At 40.6% G+C, this 22479-nt stretch overlaps 4 non-coding genes across 4 annotated transcripts; all 4 read left to right on the top strand.

Annotated features, from left to right (window-relative positions):
- Nucleotides 1-440: 440 nt before the first annotated feature.
- On the top strand, nt 441-511 carry trnag-gcc. Its single transcript has one exon. It is a non-coding gene; the product is annotated as a tRNA-Gly (tRNA).
- Nucleotides 512-1486: 975 nt separating this feature from the next.
- trnag-gcc lies at nt 1487-1557 on the top strand. Its single transcript has one exon. It is a non-coding gene; the product is annotated as a tRNA-Gly (tRNA).
- Nucleotides 1558-2473: 916 nt separating this feature from the next.
- Nucleotides 2474-2544, top strand: trnag-gcc. The gene has a single exon. It is a non-coding gene; the product is annotated as a tRNA-Gly (tRNA).
- A 273-nt stretch (nt 2545-2817) lies between these two features.
- Nucleotides 2818-2888, top strand: trnag-gcc. Its single transcript has one exon. It is a non-coding gene; the product is annotated as a tRNA-Gly (tRNA).
- The last annotated feature ends 19591 nt before the right edge of the window (nt 2889-22479 follow it).

Below are 22479 nucleotides of genomic sequence, written 5' to 3'. Positions count from 1 at the left end.
TTCTACTTTCAGACATTGATTGACTGGTGTTAAGGGGCCCAAAGAGTGACTTGTTGGTGAGAAATTCTTAAACATCCAGGTCTTGGTTTTCCAAGTGTGGAGTCCTTATTAAAGCCATTGTTGTCACTCGATTCGTTAGGGCTCGTGGATGTTGTCACAACAGAGCTCCAGTCGTTGGGCCACTTGAGGCCAAGGGTAAATGACAGTCGTCGGAGTCAGTTGATATTAGTTTTCTCCATTCAAATTGTTCAGGAAACACTTTGTGTAGATAAGTCCCGAGAGGACCGAGAGCTGTCAAGATATCACAATAGAAATAAATCCAATATCCTCTCAAAGGTAAATATACTTTATCTGGAGGAAACGGTCAGGTGTCCGGAATACCAGCTTTTCAGATGATTGGGCTGTTCGTTCGCATAGTGGTATGGTAAATGGTCATGTGAGCATTGGTGGTTCAGTGGTAGAATTCTCGCTTGCCACGCGGGAGGCCCGGGTTCGATTCCCGGCCAATGCATTGCATCTCACTTAGTTTATAGCACCATACTACTCATGGCTAATGCCGGCCTTTGCTCTCAAAGCAATCGGTGTTCTCAGTGACAAATGATGATAGCAGTTGAAGTAGTCTTTGTTGGCGCTCCAGTGTCGACTTTGTACCTGTGTTTCCTTGGATACAAGCACCCTAACTCTTGTGTGAGGGACAACTTGTCTTTTGTGTCTGCAATACATTGAGAGATCTTTTCGATTTTATGTATATAGTTTAAAAGTCTTGCTGGCCTCGTTGGCGCAGTAGGCAGCGTGTCAGTCTCATAATCTGAAGGTTGTGAGTTCGAGCTTCACACTGGGCATCCTTTTTGCTGCACAGGTGCTTTTTCTGGACTCTCAACGTCTGAAAGCAGAAGACCGCCTAAATATTGTTGTGGACAATGTGGATACCTTGACTGTGTTTTGCCATTCTTCTTTTTCCTTTTCCCACTGTTGCGTCTACACAGTGCACATTGTACATGACTTCACACCAGTCCAGAAAACGTTGATTGACTGGTGTTAAGGGGCACAAAGAGTGAGTTGTTGGTGAGAGATTCTCAAACAGCCAGGTCTCAGTTTTCCAAGTGTAGGGTCCTTATTAAGGCCATTGCTGCCACTGCTCTCACTTCGTTAAGGCTCCAGGATGTTGTCACAATAGATGTTAAGAGTCATTGGGCCACCTGGATGATTTGGGGATAATTTTACAGTGTGGTAACAAAATATATTTTGGAACAATGGGCTTTTATATATGAGTTACACAACTGCAATGTACCAACACCACAAATAGCAGCACAGACAAACTTACAGAAATGGTGGGAAACCCACCTCCCTCCCAATCTGCTGCTAGATAGGTGTTGACTGAGGGAGTTTTCAAAGCTATTCGACTGTCAGACAAACCGTTCAGCCAGAGACTAATGGCCCTTTTAGTGGGCGTTTTGGTACAGTTGTAAAAAGCCCCAATAGGTAAGCATTGGTGGTTCAGTGGTAGAATTCTCGCCTGCCACGCGGGAGGCCCGGGTTCGATTCCCGGCCAATGCATTGCATCTCACTTAGTTTATAGCACCATGCTACTCATGGGTAAGGCAAACCTTTGCTCTCAAAGCAGTCGGTGTTCTAGGTGGCACATGATGATAGCAGTTGAAGTAGTCTTTGTTGACACACCAGCGCTCCAGTGCCAACTTTGTACCTGTGTTTCTTTGGGTACAAGCACCCTGACTTTTGTGTGAGGGATAACTTGTCTTTTGTGTCTGCATTACATTGAGAGATCTTTTTGATTTTACCCATATAGTTTAAGCATATTGCTGGCCTCGTTGGCGCAGTAGGCATCGCGTCAAACTCATAATGAGTTTGAGCCTCACACAGGGCATCCCTTTTGCCGCACATGTGCTTTTTCTGGACTAGTGCGAAGTCATGTACAATGTGCACTGTGTAGATGCAGCAGTGGGAAAGGAAAGAGAGGAATGGCAAAACACACTCAAGGTATCCACATTGTCAGCAACAATATTCAGGTGGTCTTCTACTTTCAGACATTGATTGACTGGTGTTAAGGGGCCCAAAGAGTGACTTGTTGGTGAGAAATTCTTAAACATCCAGGTCTTGGTTTTCCAAGTGTGGAGTCCTTATTAAAGCCATTGTTGTCACTCGATTCGTTAGGGCTCGTGGATGTTGTCACAACAGAGCTCCAGTCGTTGGGCCACTTGAGGCCAAGGGTAAATGACAGTCGTCGGAGTCAGTTGATATTAGTTTTCTCCATTCAAATTGTTCAGGAAACACTTTGTGTAGATAAGTCCCGAGAGGACCGAGAGCTGTCAAGATATCACAATAGAAATAAATCCAATATCCTCTCAAAGGTAAATATACTTTATCTGGAGGAAACGGTCAGGTGTCCGGAATACCAGCTTTTCAGATGATTGGGCTGTTCGTTCGCATAGTGGTATGGTAAATGGTCATGTGAGCATTGGTGGTTCAGTGGTAGAATTCTTGCCTGCCACGCGAGAGGCCCGGGTTCGATTCCCGGCTAATGCAAACCACTTTTCATTTGCTCAGGTTTGATACCCAAACAGTGCAACACACTTTTTGGGATAATTGTACAGTGTTATGTACCGATACCACAAATAGCAGCACAGACAAACTTACAAAAATGGTTGGAAACCCACCTCCCTCCTAATCTGATGCTAGATAGGTGTTGACTGAGGAACTTTTCAAAGCTATTTGACTGTCAGACAAACAGTTCAGCCAGAGACTAATGGCCCTTTTAGTGGGCGTTTCACTACAGTTGTAAAAATGCCTTGCAGGTAAGCATTGGTGGTTCAGTGGTAAAATTCTCGCCTGCCACGCGAGAGGCCCAGTTTTGATTCCTGGCCAATCCATTGTGTCTCACTTAGTTTATAGCACCATACTACTCATGGGTAAGGCCAACCTTTGCTGCACATGTGCTCTTTCTGGACTGGTGTGAAGTCATGTACAATGTGCACTGTGTAGATGCAGCAGTGGGAAAGGAAAGAGAGGAATGGCAAAACACAGTCAAGGTATCCACATTGTCAGCAACAATATTCAGGTGGTCTTCTACTTTCAGACGTTGATTGACTGGTGTTAAGGGGCCCAAAGACTGAGTTGTTGGTGAGAGGTTCTTAAACGTATTGGTTTTCCAAATATGGGGTCCTTATTAAGGTCACTGTTGTCACGCTTTTCGTTAGGGCTCTTGGATGTTGTCACAACAGATGTTAAGAGTCGTTGGACCACCTGAGGCCAAGGGTAAACGACAGTCGTCGGAGCCAATTGATTTCTTATTATTTTATTGTTTTAGAATAGAAGTAGAATTCTCACGTAGTTAGGAGCACCGTACTACACCTGGGTAAGGCAAACCTTTGCTCTCAAAGCAGTCGGTGTTCTAGGTGGCACATGATAACAAATGGTCAGTACTCACAGTTGAAGTAGTGTTTGTAGAGACACCAGTGCTCCAGTAATGCATATTGTATCTGAGTTTCCTTGGATACAGGCACCCTGACTTTTGTGTGAGGGACAACTTGTCTTTTGTATCCTTGTACTTTGAGAGATCTTCCGGATTTTACCCATCTAATATTTATCCAGTCCTGGTAAGCATTAGTGGTTCAGTTGTATTCAGAGGATTTGCTGATATCCAGCTTTGGTATTAACTCCCTGTGTAAAGTGAATATATTACATTTAATTGAATCATGTGGAGTAGTTCCTGAGCAATGCTGTTCAGCTAACTTCATGTTAGCTAAAGTTATATAACCATTCACTGACTGACAGGACAAGCTGTTAAGCCCTGAATTTTTAAAACTCACAATTAAGTTGGATTATATGAAATAATTTTCTATTTTTATTGAAGGTCTAAATAATACATACCCACCACCATATAATATCTGCTAACATTAGCTATCAGTCATTATTTGACTGCTGTTGGTAAATGGACTGCACTTATACAGAGATTTGTTAGTCTTATTGACCGTTCAAAGCACTTCACAATGGAAGCCACATTCACCTATTCATACAGACATTTATACAACACTTTTCTACCATAACTGCACATTCGCACTGATGATACAATTTCAGGCAAATTGGGGTTTTGGACACTTCATAATGCACACAGGAATCAAACCACCAACCTTCCCACAACCTGATCTACCCCCTGAGCTACAGCCATGATGACAGACAGGAAAAAACATGAAGTCAGTCAATGCTTGAATTTCATTGACAGACACAATTGCTAACATTTTGAATGACAAACTATTTTTGGCAGTGCACGCAAGACACAGGTTGGCAATGCACACATAATAGTGTTGATAAGTAGTTTCGCTAACTCATGAAATAATTGATGCAGACTATGAAATGTAAATAGAAGAAGCATTTTAATGGATTTTATTGGGATCAGTGGAGAGCAGGAACCTTGTAGTGATGGGATTTTTTGTGTTTTAACGGCATCAGCTTCCATAATGGTGCATTCAAGCTCCAGCTCTGTTTTCTGTAGCTCCCCGTGTCCTTAATATGGACAGACTGCAGTAGTTTCCACCATAATTTCGGAGATCAAAAGAATGCATATTGTTGGCTCCCATTACTGCATGCCTGCATTTAGCTTAAAATGGCTGAAAGTGCATCTCCTGGGGCTCTTTTATATAAATATCTGCCATTGCATTTACTCACTCTTCCTACCCATCCCTTTGCATTTCACATACACATCCTAGCTACATTGCATCTAGACAAATCTGAATTCCGCTCACACTGCTATCCTGACCACTTCCATATATCTGGTTATAATGAAATGTCACAATTACATAATACATTCTGGTGTGATTACATGGTGAAACCAGGAGTTGTAACTGTAATTGTTGCCCTTGTGTGCTGTAGAATTTGCATACACTATAGAAATTCAAATCAGTAAGGGAACAAAGGTGAGACTGGTAACAATCTTCTCACTGCTCAACACTGGCTGTGTTTCAAAGAAATCATTTTAATACTTTATACCTCATTCGAGATTTGCTTCTCTCTGATGATGATGATGTAATAGATTCCACTAATAACTAGCTCACAAAAGCTTATATGTCTGAAGCTGTCAATATGTGATAGAAATCTCCCTGGTTCCATATCCCACAACAAAGTCAAACCTCCGTCTCTTGACTTTCTTTTTTTAAGTTATGGTTTTGTCTTTATTGTAATAACCACAGTGAGAGAGAGACAGCCGAAGCCTTATTTGTATGCGCTCTACATGGTGAACCCCCTTTCTCTTCACTTTCAAAGAACTCCATATACCTCCTCCAATGCCAACTTCTTCTCCATCCAGGACCAATTCTTGGGCAACAGGACCCTCTTCATAACTGCCACCTCCTTCTGATAATTGCTTCCTACACACCTGCTCTGCAACTGCTCCAATCCTACTACAGTCTTAAAACTCATCATTTTAAAAAAGTTTGTAATGTTTAACTTTATTATGATCGACCCTTTTTGATGACAGATTTAGTCTCAGTTATGAATGTGTGTTAATTCACCAATGGTCACCAATGAAGTTAAATTGCTCTATGGAAGGACTTCCAAAACCATTTATTTGGATGAAAAACCTTGTGACAGATTCCTACTGATAGTTATTGCTGTCATGCCAGAAGAAAAGGGATCAGCATCACTTGATAACATGAAAAGTTTATTGTTATAATAAGATTTTCTCATGATATTTTCACATTATATATTCACCAAATTTATGAAAAAGCTAATTTTTCCAAACTAGTGTCAGAAAAATCACTTAATACATTAACAGTCTATTGGTTTTACCAAAACACTTAAAGTGTATGAAAGGAAAGTTTTTGAATATTTTCGTAGTCTCTGTTTTTGGTGTTGCAATTTGTGGAAGGTCCCCTGATTACTCGACTCACAGGCCAGTGTTATTTCTCCAGCTCATTTGGATGAAAAGTGGGTATGAAATTGAACTTCATCAAATCCTGTAAAATGAGTTATATTTCTCAGTTTATTCTCTGCACACCATTGCCTCATTCAAACATAAGTTTGAAGTTATCATGTTATAATGTGAAATGTTTTATGTTATAATAATATAAATAGTGGAAGGCCTATAACAAGAAAAGTTTCTGCTTGTGTCATAAATTTGTATGTCACAATAACGTGAAAATATCATGTTACTTTTTTTTTTTTCTGGCGTGGCAGCAATACACTTCTGTAGAATCATTACTATACAAATACTGTTTACATAATTCACCTACAGTAATCAAGTAATCCGCTTACAGTGTTCATTTTGGATTTTTTCATACATGATAGCATTATGAAATTTTTTTTTTAAATAAATAGTTGTAGCCTCCTACTGAAGTTGTCATATGCTCAGGTTCTTTTCTAACTTATTTGTACAAGGTTTTTGCAGCCACAGTGTGTAACAACTGGTAACAACCGCCCCTGCCTGCTCTCCCAACATAAGGTCACCGCATGTGAGTGTTTGTAATATCTTCACAGATATCTTCATTGAGTTATTTTTCCCTCCCTCCTTGCTCAGCTCACATTTGGGGACTTTATGAGTGCATAACTATCATCCCCGATCTCTCACAGCAGCAGGTACAGTATGTTATGTGAGTGGCCTAACTATACGAAAGTCAATTAGAAGAAAAAAAGGGGGGGCAAATGGTTATAACAATTATCCACTTATAGATAGCAATTTGACCCTGACAGATGTGATCACAATCAGTGGTTTCCTAGGTCTAAGTTGAACAGATATTTCAAATGGAACCTGTCCTGGATTATAATATAAAAATGATATGCTTTCGACAAAACCAGTCAGGCTTTAGTTTTGGCATCATTAGATTAAGTGAGATACAGAAAGATACTGGAGCTGATCATCATTACTTTAGGGACAAGGCTTAGGGTTGAGGCAAAGTTTATAGGAAGGGAAATGTAATCCAGGTTGTGTGTGTGTGTGTGTGTGTGTGTGTAGGTGGGTTTAGGTGTGCGTATGTGTGTATAGGTCAGTGAGCCGGAAGCAGTGGGTTCTCTGTGTGTCTGACCTTTCCTCTGCCTCCTGCAGGCATGTGACACTGGGCTGACACTGACCCTATACTGGCCAGATGCTGCCTCCCTCACCCACCACAGACACAGCATATTTACCTGCCCTTTATTACCCACCATGCCCTATCACACACACAGACAAGGAACTTTAATAGAAAAAAAACTGATCTGATAACTTGATTTTGAAAAGATGGCCTTGAAATGAAATTATATGATGACCAGCAGACACCTGTTGGTCATCACCTGCCTGACATTGATTACATCTACAACTCAGCCTGCTCAAAGAGGCCTACACACATCATCAAGGTAGCTGACTCACTCCGGCAATCATCTCTTTAATCTACTACCTTCTGGCAGTAGACACAGGAACATACTGTATTTACTAACACATACAGATTTACGAGCAGCTTCATCCACAGGGCCATCACTCAATTTGAGCAGTGCCCATAAACTATAACCCTCCACTCCCTCCTGAGCTCATCCTCTCCTCTGGCATATTCTACATGCATTTCAACAAACACGGTTCCCAGCATATGCTATATAACTATGTACATAAAGGCTAATATGCAAGGGCAATGAAACATAATTCCACACTTTCTTATCTACTGTAATTACCATATTTATGTTACAATTCACTGTATTATGTTACTATATTAATATTATACATTATTCATATGACATTCCCTCATATAGTTATTTATTCTTTTCATATTTCTGTTTTTAACTGTCAATTTTGCAATTTTAAAGCAATTTTAATTTTTACCAAAAATTTTAATCCAGTTTTTGAGGATGAGGAAGACCTTCAAGTGCTTAGAAGTCAAAACCTAGTATATGTGGCTGGACTGCATATGGTCAGTGTGCAAACTGACAACATTGTGTTGTATTAGCATCCAGCATTGTGTCAGCTGGTTTTAGCTCTTTATCAGTTTGCTTCCCTCTATGCTCACTTATACAGTTTTTCACTAGAGCTGAACTCATACTAAAGCTGTCCTCAATTACATGTTTTTCTGTTTCTGCCACAAGTATGAAGTATTGACTGAGATGTGACCACAACTTCCAAGTCATTTCCAAGCTGCTGCAAAAATCCTGATTTTATAACAACGACATCGTCTGACAAAATCACCAAACACGTCAGCTAAGGACAAAAACTGAGCTCTGATTTTCATTATATTTACTTGTAAAATGATCACTCAGAAAGTCTCACACAGTGCAGGAGCACAGGACTGGACATGATAGTGTTTTTCCAGTATTATTGACCACTCAAAATGCTTTACACTGTGTAGGAGCACACACACATTTATACAGCGCACATTCACACAGACATGATACTTCAGGGGCAATTTGAGGTTCAGTATCTTCCCCAAGGACACATTGAAGTGCAGATTGGAGTAGCTGAGAATGGAACCAATCGCTTCCCAGTTAGTGGACTACCTGCTCTACCTACTGAGCCACAGCCTTCCCTCCATCTGAATAAGGAACTGCGCCTCCGCCTCTTAGCCACTCAGCAGACTAGACACAGAGAGGAGAGTTATCAGTCCTGCCCTCTTTAAGTAATAATCACTCAACTCTATCAATCAATCAATCAGTCAGTCAGGGACATTCATGGACCCAGTGGACGTATTATTCCCTGAGGAGAAGCTACAAGAATACCTCCGAACCTACTGTCAAACAACCTTCAGCTTAGAACAATAAGATGAAGCTCTGGTGTTAAACATCCACCAGGCCACTTCTAAACCTTGGTTGATGAAGGTTCCTGCCTCCTCAAAATTCTTTTCATCAAGTGTGAAAGGTTTTTCAGGCAGCGAGCCACCAGCCTGTTTCCCATTCAGCTAGTGACAGGCTTACTAGTTTCCTGCCTGTACTTCACTTGGCTAATTGCCCCTGAAAACCCCCAGCTGTAACATTTCAAGGGACTTGCCTCACCTGTTTTAGGGAGAATCCTGGTGTTGAAGCCTCCAGAAGGTGTGACTCCCATAAATGTCTGTCTCCCCGCACCATGACTGTGGCTCCACCCAAGTAAGACTTGGCTCCCGCCGGACCCTGACTCAGACTCCACTGCCAACGCGTCACTGGACTAACTCTGATCCCCAGGCACCAGCTCAGTGACTCCCCTGTCCCCTGATCATTTGTGTACCTCCTGCCCTCCAGCAGCCGACTTCCTCTGAAGCCTCTTGTTGCTAGCTGTCGTCTGCCTGCCCAGCTCCCCAGATGCTGGCTTTCACTGATGCCTCTGGTTTCCAGCTGCCATCCGCCTGCCCAGGTCCTCAGCCATCTGGGCTTGTTTTTCATTTCAGCCATCAACCTGTTGTATTTGCACTGAGGGGTCTCCTAAATTCCTGTTGCCAGCTTCACACTCTGGCCACCCGGTGCATCTCATCTCTTGCCTTCTGGCTGTCCTGCAACCTGCCCTGATCCCCAGTATTTGGCTCATGCTCCAGAAGGGTCCTGTCTTTGTTTTGCTGTTTGGTACTGGGCAGCTAGTTTATAAGAACTGATTTAAGTAAAATGGTGAAGTTGCAGACTGTTAAAACCAACATAATGAGCTAAGATGCTAAAGATGCTAAAAAGCTCCATACAGCTGAGGGAAACTGTAGGGTCAGGTAATAGTTCTCACTACAAGTGAGCCCTTTTTGCAGCATGTGTAATCAGTTTATCCAGCATTGATAAAAACATTTGATTAGTAAAGCTTAAATTGGCTGTAATCAATATTTTTGTAATGATAAGGTGAATGTGGTCGCTCATATGCACCTGCAGAGAATTATTACCTGAAGCAGCTTTAGAGAGCTTGATGGTGAGTTTCAGCTCATTGTTTTAGCTGTCCAGCCTGGAAATCTGCTGTTCTGGTTCACTCTCGCCACTCAAAAAAATACATTTCAGCTGTTTTCAGAGGAAAAGTTCTAAAGGCACACTGCACACACACTACCTGCTCAGCAACAAACAGCAGACAGGCACAGTTAGAGACTGCTGGTGAACATAGTGGAACTGTTAGTGGCTACAGAGCCACACGTTTCCCTCTGGAGATAGTAGAGTCCAAAAACAGAGCTAAAAGAGAGGGAATACTGGACATACATTCACCAGGTGGCAACACACACAATTCTGTACGAATGCTCATGTTGCTCTGTGACTGCTGGATGTGCAAATTGTGACGGCCTCGAGGCCTCCAGACCAATTTCCTGGTTATTGGGATCTGGGGAGAGGCTCATGTCAGTGAGTGATGAGAGAGTGATGGGTAATAACTGGTGTGACTGCTCACCCATACTGTATATTTACTTTAAAGAGTCTCCACATTTTATCCTGGATTTTGGTTGTATTATTTATTTATTTATTTTTGTTTATTTATTAAATAGGGATGATGAAATTAAACATAGTTTCAATATAAGCATGAAACTGATGACTGATGAGACTTTATAGCTTTCGCTAATTTTCGACTCTTGTCCCTATTTGGCATTTTACATGTTGTGTAATTCAAACAGTCAGTTTTCATTATCATAATTATTTTTATTATCATAAAACCACAACACACTACAGATAGATACAGTACAGTAAAATACTATATTGAAATGCACTGATTGTGATGTACAGTCTGAGAGGAGACAACAGCACTAAAAACTAAATAAAACAAACGAACTTTGTTCTTTGTTACTTTGGGCTGGAGGACCACTCATGATTTTGATGTTTTGTTATTTTGTGGAGCATTCTAATCCATTGTTGTTTGTTTGCTAATAAGTTCACTATATAAACTTAGAAGATTATGTCCATGTCATGACTGCAGCATGTTTCTGATTTAAGGGAAACTATTGTTTGTTTTAGATTTCATTTTCACAGCACTGGCCATTGGTTCTGTTGAGTAGAAAAATACTGCGCTCACCAATTTCTTGATATCTAGAAATGCTGCAACACTGTTATTAAATTGGAACAAAAAGGCATCACGCAGATTGTAAACGAGGTTATTCCTTTGTTTTCATTAAATGACTCAATATTTTTCAAATCATGGTCATGTGTTGACACAGGTGACAAGCACGACTGTACGTCCACCAATCTCAGATCTTCAAGGTCATAAAAGTCAACATCAGCAGCCAATTATATGTTTCTTTATATAAGCAGCTGCAGGCAATAACTGCCAAAGGTCATACACATAAAATCATTCGCAGTGTTAATTGACCTTATGATCACTATCTCCGGGGGCGTGGTCCCTGGAACAAACTACTTCCAAGACAACATAATCCTGTTTTTTTCTTCTAACATGAAGTGAAAGCAGCACATGGCTTTGGAGAGGAGAGAGGCAAAGTGAAAGGGAGGAATGAGTAATGTCTGTCATACCGTAAATCCTGCACCATAACTTTTCAGCCACCATTTTACTGCCCCTCATGCTGCCCTGTAAGAGCTTGGCACAGACACATGGCATTAGCATCTCACGCCGTAACTCTGTGCTGTACTTATAATCATGGTGGTGAACACACACACACACACACACACACATGAGCATACACATGCGGCCGCATTTCCAAGGGGGAAGCAAATACTTTTTGCCATTTAGGTCATTTTTTGGTTGGGTGGGCACAGTCGAGCTGTGGGTGCAATATTGTAAGAAATGAGTGTGTTAGGAAACGCCACTGGTGGGTGACGGAGCTTTAATGTTGATCATATAAAATCAAATCTGCAGACCTAATTCCAATAACCCGTGCAGTCCTAATGGATTAGAGTGATAGCTCACTATTAACTGCAGCTCGGGCCTTTTTTTACAGCCTCCCTAAAACTCACCACCTTTTTCCAAAAGAAGAACGACCAAGGTTATTCAGCTTTTAAGAACAGCACAGGAAGACACTGCAGCCCAGCACTGGATCGTATAAGAGAAAAAAGGAAAAGTCACTGCAGTTTGTTTTCATATCAAACTCTGGAGGGAGTCCTGTCAGTGCTGTAATAGCATTTTCTAGAGTGTCGTGTTTTTATCCTGAGAAATTTAACATATATGTTACTTGGACGGCCTGCCTTTAGAACCAGATCATAGGTGAAACTGCTTTTCCCCCAGAAAAAAGGTGCAAACAATCCACTCTGTGGCCAAAGGAGATATTTAGGCGTACAGGGCTGGAGGCAGGGATAACTCTGCTGCAGAGATAAACTGAGAGGGTCTCCATTTCCCTTCAGGGATATCTAGAACTTTAGTAAACCTACCTCTGCTTATGTGTTCAGACAGCTTGTACGAGTGAGTGATATTTTGCCTGCGGCCCAGGCTATATGTCACTACACTATCTCTGTGGTCTAGGCTCTGTTGGGGTTTCAGTCTTGTAGCTCATGAAGCTTTTAACTGGACTCTGTCATCTGGAGCTCTCATGATGTGATCATCTGGTCGAAGCTTTAGTCTGCCTGTATTCCTCCAACACTATAAAGTATTTCCTTTACCTGCTCTGTGATATTTCATCATCCTTAGGAATATAAAAATAATAATAATACAATAATTACAGATTGTGTGTGTGTGTGTGTGTGTGTGTGTGTGTGTGTGTGTGTGTGTGTGTGTGTACATGGACTTGCTGGTCTAGTACTACTCAGCCAGTGAGACAGCTTTCAAGTCTGATAGACTAAACTTGATAATGCCATTGTGTCATTGGGGTTTGGATGCTTTTACATTTTGGTCTCATGTCCGAGTTTCTGAGTCACTTTTCTGTTGCAGTGTTGGTGGGACCTGGTAACATTTCTGTGACACTTAAGATGGCACAAGGTAATATAATAGACTTCAAATGTGTGTCATTATTAAGAGCACAGTGATAAATTTATAACTCAGTTATTATCTCATTAGCGGAAAGAAAGTCACATAGTTCAACATTTTATGAAATGTGCTTATCTGCTTTCATGCAAAGAGTTACATGAGAAGATCAAAACCGTTTTCATATCTGTCTGTGAAGCTGGAGTTAGGAGACAGTTAGCTTAGCTTAGCATAAATCTTAACAGCAGGGGGAAACAGCTGGCCTTGCTCTGTCCAAGGGTTAAAAAATACACATTCTAGTGCCTCTAAGGCCTCAATTACACTCCCTTGCAGACAGCTGCAGACACCGGGGACGCAATGTTGTTCTTACTTATATATGTCCTTCTAATCTTCTTGGAGGAGCCTATGCGCATTTGTAGCCCCTGTTGCGTAGTGGCTGTGCAGACAGATACAACGTATTTGAAACTGAAACTGGAAACTAAAAAACTCTAGATCTGAGTCTTTGAAACCAAATTTCAGGGGCTTTAAAAACTAATGACATTTCAGAATCATAACTGAAAAAGTAGCACTAGCTGCACTAAAGCGCATTTTCTACCAATGCATCTAAAAGAGCTTGTTTGGACCTAGTCAGAGGAATACTGGATGTTTTTGTCAGGCTTAGTAATGGCACCACTAATGTGTTCCCCAGCATTTTTTCCCCAAAACAAAATATTAAAAGCCATAGATGGACAGACAGATGGATAAATAGATAGATGGGTAAATAGATGGATGGATAAATAGATGGATGGGTAGCCAGAGGTTCAGCTGTGTGTTTTTCAGTGCTTGAGAATCCATGATGGTATCATTCATCCCAAATCCACCCTCCTCATAACTGCATTGCAACTGCACCTGAACTTGTACTGCTGCTCTGCTTGTGATCCCTTTAGTGCTGTAATCCGCTTCAGCAAACAACCTTTCACTGTTCCCTTACCCTAAGATGTTACGCTTTGATGGGTTGATAACGGCTGTAAATTGGAAACTAATCCTAAATGGTTTTTATTTTCCCACTGTGTTCTCTGTGCTCTCCCTCTCTCCCTCTCTCCCACACTCTGGACTCTCCGCAGGGCAGGGAGGTGGCTCTCCTGTTCTCCTGTCTTAAAATAAAGAAACACATTTTCTCTCTGTCTTCTACTTCTATATAGGAACTCACAAAGACCTTTTATTCGGTTTTTGTCCATCGTTCCACTTTTATTGTACATTTTCCAACTAGATGACAAATTATCAAGCAGACAAAAAAGCAGAGGAAGCAAAAGAAAAAGTTTTACTCCAAAGTCAGACAGAATAAAATTAATGAGTGGTTCTTCCAGCTCTGTAATCCATGACAATCGCCTGCACTGATGGCCTTTGTTTACTCTGGTCTCACAGCCATCTGAAGGCAGCAGGTATCTGCTCCATCTCTAACAGGAGTGATGCACAATAATACAGAGCAGAGTTTTGCATGAAGCACCAGACCATTGCAAGATAACCGTGGAAACCTCTGTGCACATGTGCACAACTCAACATTAGTCCTATCCTTGAGTCCAAGTGAACATTTGTGCCAAATGTGAAGGGATTCCCTTGAAGAGTTCTCCAGATATTGTAAGCACAAGGGACACAACAACCCCTCCAAAACAAAGAGAATTAATGCTGTCAACCGAACGGTTTTCTTAACATATCGTCTGCATTTACATTATACATTACATTAACAAATTACTTGTTAAGAGAAAAGAGAAAAATCAATAAAATGATATTTTTGCATTTTTTCATCCAACAGCAACATGTTTATGTTCAGTAGATCTACCATTGTTTCAGTTTCCCTCCTCCCCTTGATTTCACATTTAAAACCAGCTCCATATTGACCTGCTACAACAGTAAAATGCTGCTAATCCGGTGATACAACTTAATAATATAAGGTTGTTGACGTGAGGTAGCTAACATGTTTTCATTTAAATCACAGTGGCTGCTGGCTTGTTAGTTCACTACCTACATAACTACTACCACCTCTTCGTTCGTCTTGGAAACGTAGCCTCTGCGAAGGCACATCAGAATTATCTAATATGACTTCACTTCAAACTTAGTGCATAAAAGTTCACTCAAATATTAGTAGGGACAATTCTGTTCTCCCAAATTATTAGTAAAGACATGTCCGTACCGTCCATATGCAAACCGACGTCTTGTGGTATTAGCTATCTACTGGAAAGCCTTCATTCTTTTTTTCTTCCACAGCCGGTGCTTGAAGTGGAGCTTCACACTGAGACCTGGACTTGTGGAGTGCTGCCTGTAGTTAAGTAAGTCATTTGTTCAAAAACTTGAAGCACACATACATAGTCCTGACAAGGACCTCTTGTGGTTGTGTGAATAATGATGTCGGTCAACGGCAGAGGCAGAGGCAGAAGTACCATGTTGTAACATGTTGAAACTTCAAAGGGAAGAGGCCTGGGGTTAGAGAGTTGAATAGGTCATCAATATCATTTATGGCTGTGAGAATGACTGATATGTCCGCTGTTGAGTCTGCTGCTAGCATGCTTATCTCCGATTCTCTGCTGCTAGATGGAGAAGCTTCATTAGTAGTTTTCTTGGTGGTGAGACACTTCCTAGATGACTTCATGTCGCCATTTTGTGTGGGGGCTCTTATTGCAGGATACAGGTTTTAAAGGGGTAACCATAGTATAGATAATATTTTATTACTTGAATCTTGATATATGAAAGAGGGGCTCTGGTGAAACGTGTCTACTTCATTAGGGGCCAGTTGCACAGACAGCACAGAGAAGTGTGTTAGACGTTACAAAATGTCAGACTTCAGATAGACGTCTGAATTTATCTGTTGCACAAAGCAGCTTAGTTCTTGACTATCCTAAGCCGGACTGTGGTACAATGAATTCTAGGTAAATTTGGAAGAATTCAACAGTTAAAAGGACATTTTACTTGAAGAGTGAAACAATAAAAATAAAAATCTGAGTTGGGAGGAAAAAAAACATCGTCCTCTCCATAACAATGTTAGCAAACAAATTCTGAGCCATGTTTTCCTGTTCCTTGTTGTTAGTGCTACTGCATAGCGCAGTTGTCATTGATTGTTACCATAGTAACATTGGTCATAGGCCTGAATTAGCCTGAGGGTAAGGTGTTAATTTTTTTGTCTTAAAATGAGCAAAATGAAGACTGGACCAATACTACTGACCAGGCTGAGATATCTTTGTGAAACCAGCTCCAGATGCACACTAGCGCCCTCTCTTGCCTATAAATACTAACGAAGACTTAGAGATAATCAATATTTCAAAAGTCATTAATATTTTACAAAATTAGACACCTCGTGCAATAATGCAGAGAGTTTCATGTTTTTCAATCAACAGCTCATATTTTAAGATAAATCTGTCAAGTTACTAATGAGGTAATTATCTGCCTCAATTTCCCGGCTGCCCAGACTTTTTATGTGTGCAAACACATACACACCCACAGATATACACAACTACACACTACACAATCACAGCAGACACGTACAGAAGAATACACTTATTGGCTCTGTCTCAGCTCATGAAGTAGGTAGTGAGGTGCCCCGTGTGTCGGATATATGGGTCATTACCCATCCGCCGGATCACCCTAAATCTCTGGACACATTCTTCTTCAGACGTGATTGTTTTAATGGACGCCGATAATAAACAGGCTGCCGTGCAGACCCAGCAGCTGTGGGTGGATGCATGTGTTTTTCTTTGGTGAAGAGTAGAAGTCTGCTTGTTTTTTTCTGCCTGCTTTTATTTTCACTCTGGTCCGTGTGTGTGTTTGTGTTTGGTCTCTCAGGAGTCACCCAGACTGCATCTGCAGCCCAGCACTATCACACGAGTGGGCGTTCATGTCTATTAATCTACAGATGTAATAGTACATGTTAACATATAAATTATATGTTTCACTCCTCAAACCTGTTTAGTCTCATGAAGCTGTGTATATACTCCGGTTGGTGTGTGCATGTGGCTGTATGTGTTAACACTGTCATTTACAGCTCAAGTAGAAGAGGAGTAGACTGGTGCTAAAGAGTTATGTACTGCAAAAAATGTCGTCCTCAAAAACTCACTCACAGAAAAATGATCTTGTGCTCTTTTATCAAGCGGAGCAGGATCACTGACATCTGATGAAGCGATGAAGACAGCTGTGTTCCCACAGTAATATATTGATTATATTGACCTGATATCAGAAAACATTAAAATGATGCAGGTACAATGGCCACAGATGACTGCTGATAACTCCCTTTATTTACAGTGGCTCCCAGGATTGTGTGTGTATGATAAGATCAACACGTCTTCAATCTCAATGGTTTACAGCAGATCCAGTTACAGTGTCATGAAAAAGAAAAGCTCAAAACAATTAGAAGTGGAAACAAGTAAAATCATATAAACCCACTGAGTAACTCTTCATTAGAATTAGAAAGTCTTTATTACCACTGTAGGCTCTGCATACAAAGACAAGCAACAACAAAAAAGACACAAAAATATATATACAAAAAAATGAAATTGGGCTGAGTTGAGTGCATTATATTGCACAAAAATAAACTGTAAATTGTTGAATATAGTACTGAACATGAATGAATAGCGGTGAGAGATGAACAGAAGTTTGATTTGGTGATTATTACACACAGTATTGAGCAAAAGTAAAGTAGACTTCATTGCTTATTTGCGGTTGGTGTGCTAATGGCCTTGGGGGAAGGAACTGTCTCTCACTCTGGAGTTGTGTGTTTTGACAATTAACAATTTAAAATGAAAGGTTTTTGTGCTTGACATAAGATTCAAGTTGTATTTTCTCGCCAAGGATGTTCATCTATATATAACTGAAATGTTTGACTCAAGTCTTGTGGATTTTTATTTTTTCTTATTGTCACTAAATCCCATGAAAACATCCAAAGCAACAATAAACTGATCCTTTCAACAAATCTTAGGTGTGTATCACAGCCTGATAAATCTTATTCCTCTGAGCCATAGAGCTCTTTCATTTCCAGAAACACACCAATAAACCACGCTGTTGCACTGGGTAGCATGCACATTTGAAGAACAAATTTGTATAAATCTGTGGCTGAAAATAGTCTCCGACAAATGGACTCTCTGAGTAAAATTTTCTGAAAAAGAATGACAAGAGTCTGTTTTATAAAGTCAAACTAAGTATTTGTGAGTTGTTTTAAAAGATTGATGTCTTCAGTAGGAACCAGTGAGCTCAGTGCCACAGATCACAGTGAGAGATGGACTAATAGGCTTCTGGTTTTGATCTTAAGAAGTACAAAAATATAGATCACCAGTCTGATACGTTATTGGCAAACTGGTAATATATTAAGTTAACCTGAACTAAAACACCTGTCAATCAATCAGAGTTCTCACATTTGACTGTTTTGTTAAGATGATTTTTTTACAGTATGCATCGCCGTTTCCTACAGTCCACACTCAACAGATGTATCAGACACTCACACGACTGTGCACACACACAGACACAGACACACAGACACACACACATGCACATGCACACGCACGCATGTACACACACACACACACACACACACACACCACAGATGTAAGCAGAGCCAAGGCTGTGACTTTAATTATCACCTTGTCTCAGTCTAAATGAGGGTGCAAGGCTGAGCTCATCTCCACATGGACTGTGTGTGTGTGTGTGTGTGTGTGTGTGCGTGTGTGAGTGTGTGTGTGTGTGTGAAAGAGGGAGACAGAGAAAAAAATTATCCCTCATTTAATCACTTCAACTTTCTGATTGTCTTTACGTGTGACAGCATTTTTTTGTCTGATTGCAGAGTGGTCGGCTGAGGCACCTGACCCGAAACCTCTGACACGAACAGGATTATTCACTAAGTTCTTTCTCTCCACACTAACTGTTACCCTTACAAAAGCCTCAGTTCTTTCATCATAGACAAAGTTATGGTTGCTATTTATAGTGTAAATAAATTCTTATGTCAGAGGTGGGGCTCTGAAAGAGAAGGTTAGAGTGCGTGTTATATTTCCCATCCAAATGAGTGAGAGAAAGAAAGAAAAATTGCAGTGTGGGGCACAGTAGATCTGTCATATCCCCTAAGGTGACATTTCAGCACCCTGTGATGTATGATTTGATTACTATCACACATCTATGACATTTCACTAAGCTGGAAATCAATGGGGCTCAATGGAGATGTTGTATCAGACATAAATCACCCCAGCATCTCTTATCTTCCCCTCTATGTGACATTAGATATGAAAAGAAGGAAAGATAGTGCTGATACTGGGTATAAAAGAGAAGAGAAATGAAAAGGGGATATGAGTGGATCGTGATAAGGGAAAACATATGCAGAAAGCAAAGCAGTAAAACTGAGAGAGAAGGGAGGAAAGAGATGACAAAAGATAAGCGTGAACAAAGATTAGCAGAACACAGAGGAAAGGGCATTAGCAGGAAGAGAGGAGGAGATTAGAATAAAATGATGAAATAATAGAGGAAAATGAGGTGGATGGAGAAATATATATTGACAAGAAAATGACAGATCAGTCACAGATGTGTTGGGGCTCTAATCCCACTGCTTCCTCTGGGGGTGAAAGGGCGTCTTTAATCCCCTCACTGGTGTATGGAGCCTGGTATACACGGATGCACACAAATACACACGTAAAAAAAAAAAAAAAAAAAAATCACACATATGCTGCAGAGGCAAGCAGCAGGATTCTACACCATGGCATCTGTATTTAAACCTGGGACTCCACGGTGATGCCAGCCGTGCACTTAGCAGGCTGCTGGAGCTACTGGGGAAGGATCGCTGTGTGTGTGTGTGTGTGTGTGTGTGTGTGTGTGTGTGTGTTTGTGGGGGGGGGGGCAGCATGACAGGCACAGAGCTCATTTTAGTCGCAGCAGCTGGCGGAGGCGCTCTGGTGGGAATGAGCATGGCGACTGCTTCCCCTCCTGTAGCTCGTGAAGTCGAACCAGGGCCAGCTATCTGTATTAATAGAGCCAAAACCCTGCATTTAAAATGCCAATTTGAATTAGGTTGAATTTTAAAATGGGTTGAAAGGACTGGATTTTTTTTTACTACAGTTATAGTAAAAGAAACAAACATATAAAAGTGACATAGGTGGATGCTGGATCTAATGGCTGTAATAGTTTATCATGTTAATTAAACATTGTTCTTTGGGGCTTAAAGATGCCTGCACAGGTGTTTGATTAGACCTCTTCAATTGACTCTGGGCATGTAAAACTCATGTTGCAACTGTTAGAATGGGACAACAGTCAGAGTAAGAGGCATATTGTTTTCTGGTTATCCGTCTGTCCATCCTATTCTCGTGGATGCAATATCTCAGTAACACCTCAAGGTGAAGGTCGTGGTGACCTCACATTACATGATTTTGGCCTTGTGAACGCAATATCTCAAGAACTCCTCAAGGGAATCCTTTCAAATTTGGTACAAAGGTTCACTTGGACTCAAAGATAGACTAATTAGATTTTTGTGGTCAAAGGTCAAAGTCAGTGTGACCTCACAAAACACTTTTTAGCCATTACTCAGACATTACACAACAATTATGACAAAATTTCACACAAATGGTTCATATTTTCTATGACTTTGGATAAACAGGGATGTAACCTGGAACTAGTCTGAGTGGAGGAGGCAGACAACCACGAGCTGGTAGTTCTAGTTTTTCCACTTTCTTTATTTTACACAAGTTCATATACTAAAAGGTACGAAGAAATGACAAACCAGAAAATAATTCACATTTTACATGTTACAAAGCCAGAGTTTGTGTAATATGTAACATATTATATACATTAAAAGGTTTTAAGGTCTTAATAGCTCTTTTGGTGCTATCTTGTTGTATCTTTGTTTTCTATTGTTTTCATATGACTTAACTTCAAGTGTGCCAGTAAGTCATGACACCACAGTGAGCCAATATGCACAACTGGAGCAGCTAAATGGAATTCAGGCATCATTAATTTTATTTTTTTACACATGCTTCTCCTACATGACATGAGATATCACAATGTCTTCTGTGAAAAAGGTCTATTGAAAAAAAACAGTGGCAAAGAAGTTCAGTCAGCTCTCTAGAAAATCAGTCTATTTTCTCCCAGACATGATGTTGAGGCCAGAGGAGGAACGTCAATTTAAGCTGCTCAATCAGTAGCTTTAACATTCAGACATTTAGCGTTCTAATACTGCAGAGGTTAGCACTGATGTGGGATTTCTGCTGCACTGGGTCTTAGATATAGAAGTATGTTTTAACCACCACAACCAGGAAGACGTACCTACAGACATTATAAAGGACTGAAAGGTGGTAAATATCACACACACAGATTTTCATTCATCATTTCTGAATGGTTGCCACTTGACAGAGTATAGAGGTATAGACACATGAGAGCATGTGTGCAGCAAAAAGCATGTGTTTATTGAGACCATGATGGACACTGAGTAATAACCCCTCAACCTGGTCATTGGTAATTGAGGCAATCAGTTTTTGGTGCGGTTTGGTAATTACATCCACTAGACCAGTACAACCTGTGCCCTGACAATAACACGCTGGTTTTCAAACATTCAAATAAATCTGTCGTCCAAATGTTTTACAAGGAAGTGCATCGAACACATTTACTAGGCATCGAAGATATATACAAATGTGTTTTGGTGAGTCCAGCTGGCAACTCCAGTCACACCCACTATTTAGTTTGTTTGGTCTGAAACACGGTGGGAAGATGTGCAATATATTATAACCCATCATATCCCTGGGTTCCTATTGCAAAGCAGAGGAAAAAGAAGTCACACAGACTCAGAAGACAAGCTTGTTTATCAGACTCCTGCTACAGTAATCTGTCATGTAACTAGATTAGAGATTTTGGTGACAGTCTTAAATCAACTTCCATAATGGAAGACTATGTCTCTTCCCTGTAAATAACCTAATCTATGGAGTTAATAACAGGGACAGAGTCATGTTAATAATCTGGTGTATCTTTTGCCACGTTGGGCTTTAAATGAGGAGCTGCTGCTGACAACGTTGATGCTGCCGCTCTCAACTGCTGAATGACACAAAAAAAAAAAAAAAGGAATTGGATTATATCTACACAGAATTCAACTTTGGTGAACTCTAACATGCATGTTTGATAATAGCAAACAGTCTTGACTTTGCTGACCTTTGTGGAAACAGTAAGCTAAAGGATGCTGCTTATTAGTTTTGTTGAACCATAAACTTCCTCTGTCAGGTATGGTAGTCGACGGTGTCAATAAATGTCTTGAATTAACTATTCACTATTCATGCTTTGTCCAGTTACGCAGATTGTTCTCTTTTCCATTTCCAAAAGTCCAATGTTAGCGTGTCTTAGTGGGTTTTTTGACCAGTGGAAAAAGGGCTTTAGTGATTATTGGAGTTATTATGGTCAAATTAACACAACTAAAAGTAAGTAGGCTGCACTGTAATAAAGAGGAGGCAGAATCCTGATATCAGAAATCCATTTAAAAGTCTTCTTCCTGTTAATATAGTATCATATACAAATAAATGAAAAGCTTGGATTTCAGAAAGAAACTCATTGTGTAAGGTTTTGGTATGATCTGAACCCACAAAGCAGAACACAGAGAGCAGTGGTGAAAACAAGTCTCTACTGCACTTTTAGTTTATGGTGTGGAATGGGGGCTGGTTACAATGCTGAGGGAATGGAGGTGTAGACAGTTAGGTAGGATAATGGCAGAGATGACTTTACAGACAGGAATCCACAGAGCTAAGCAGGCAAACCAGATCCAATCT

The sequence above is a fragment of the Seriola dumerili genome, unplaced genomic scaffold (genome assembly GCF_002260705.1).
Source record: "Seriola dumerili isolate Sdu_G_001 unplaced genomic scaffold, Sdu_1.0 BDQW01000200.1, whole genome shotgun sequence".
In the NCBI taxonomy this organism is placed as follows: domain Eukaryota; kingdom Metazoa; phylum Chordata; class Actinopteri; order Carangiformes; family Carangidae; genus Seriola; species Seriola dumerili.
This window is presented reverse-complemented; position numbering and strand designations above follow the sequence as displayed.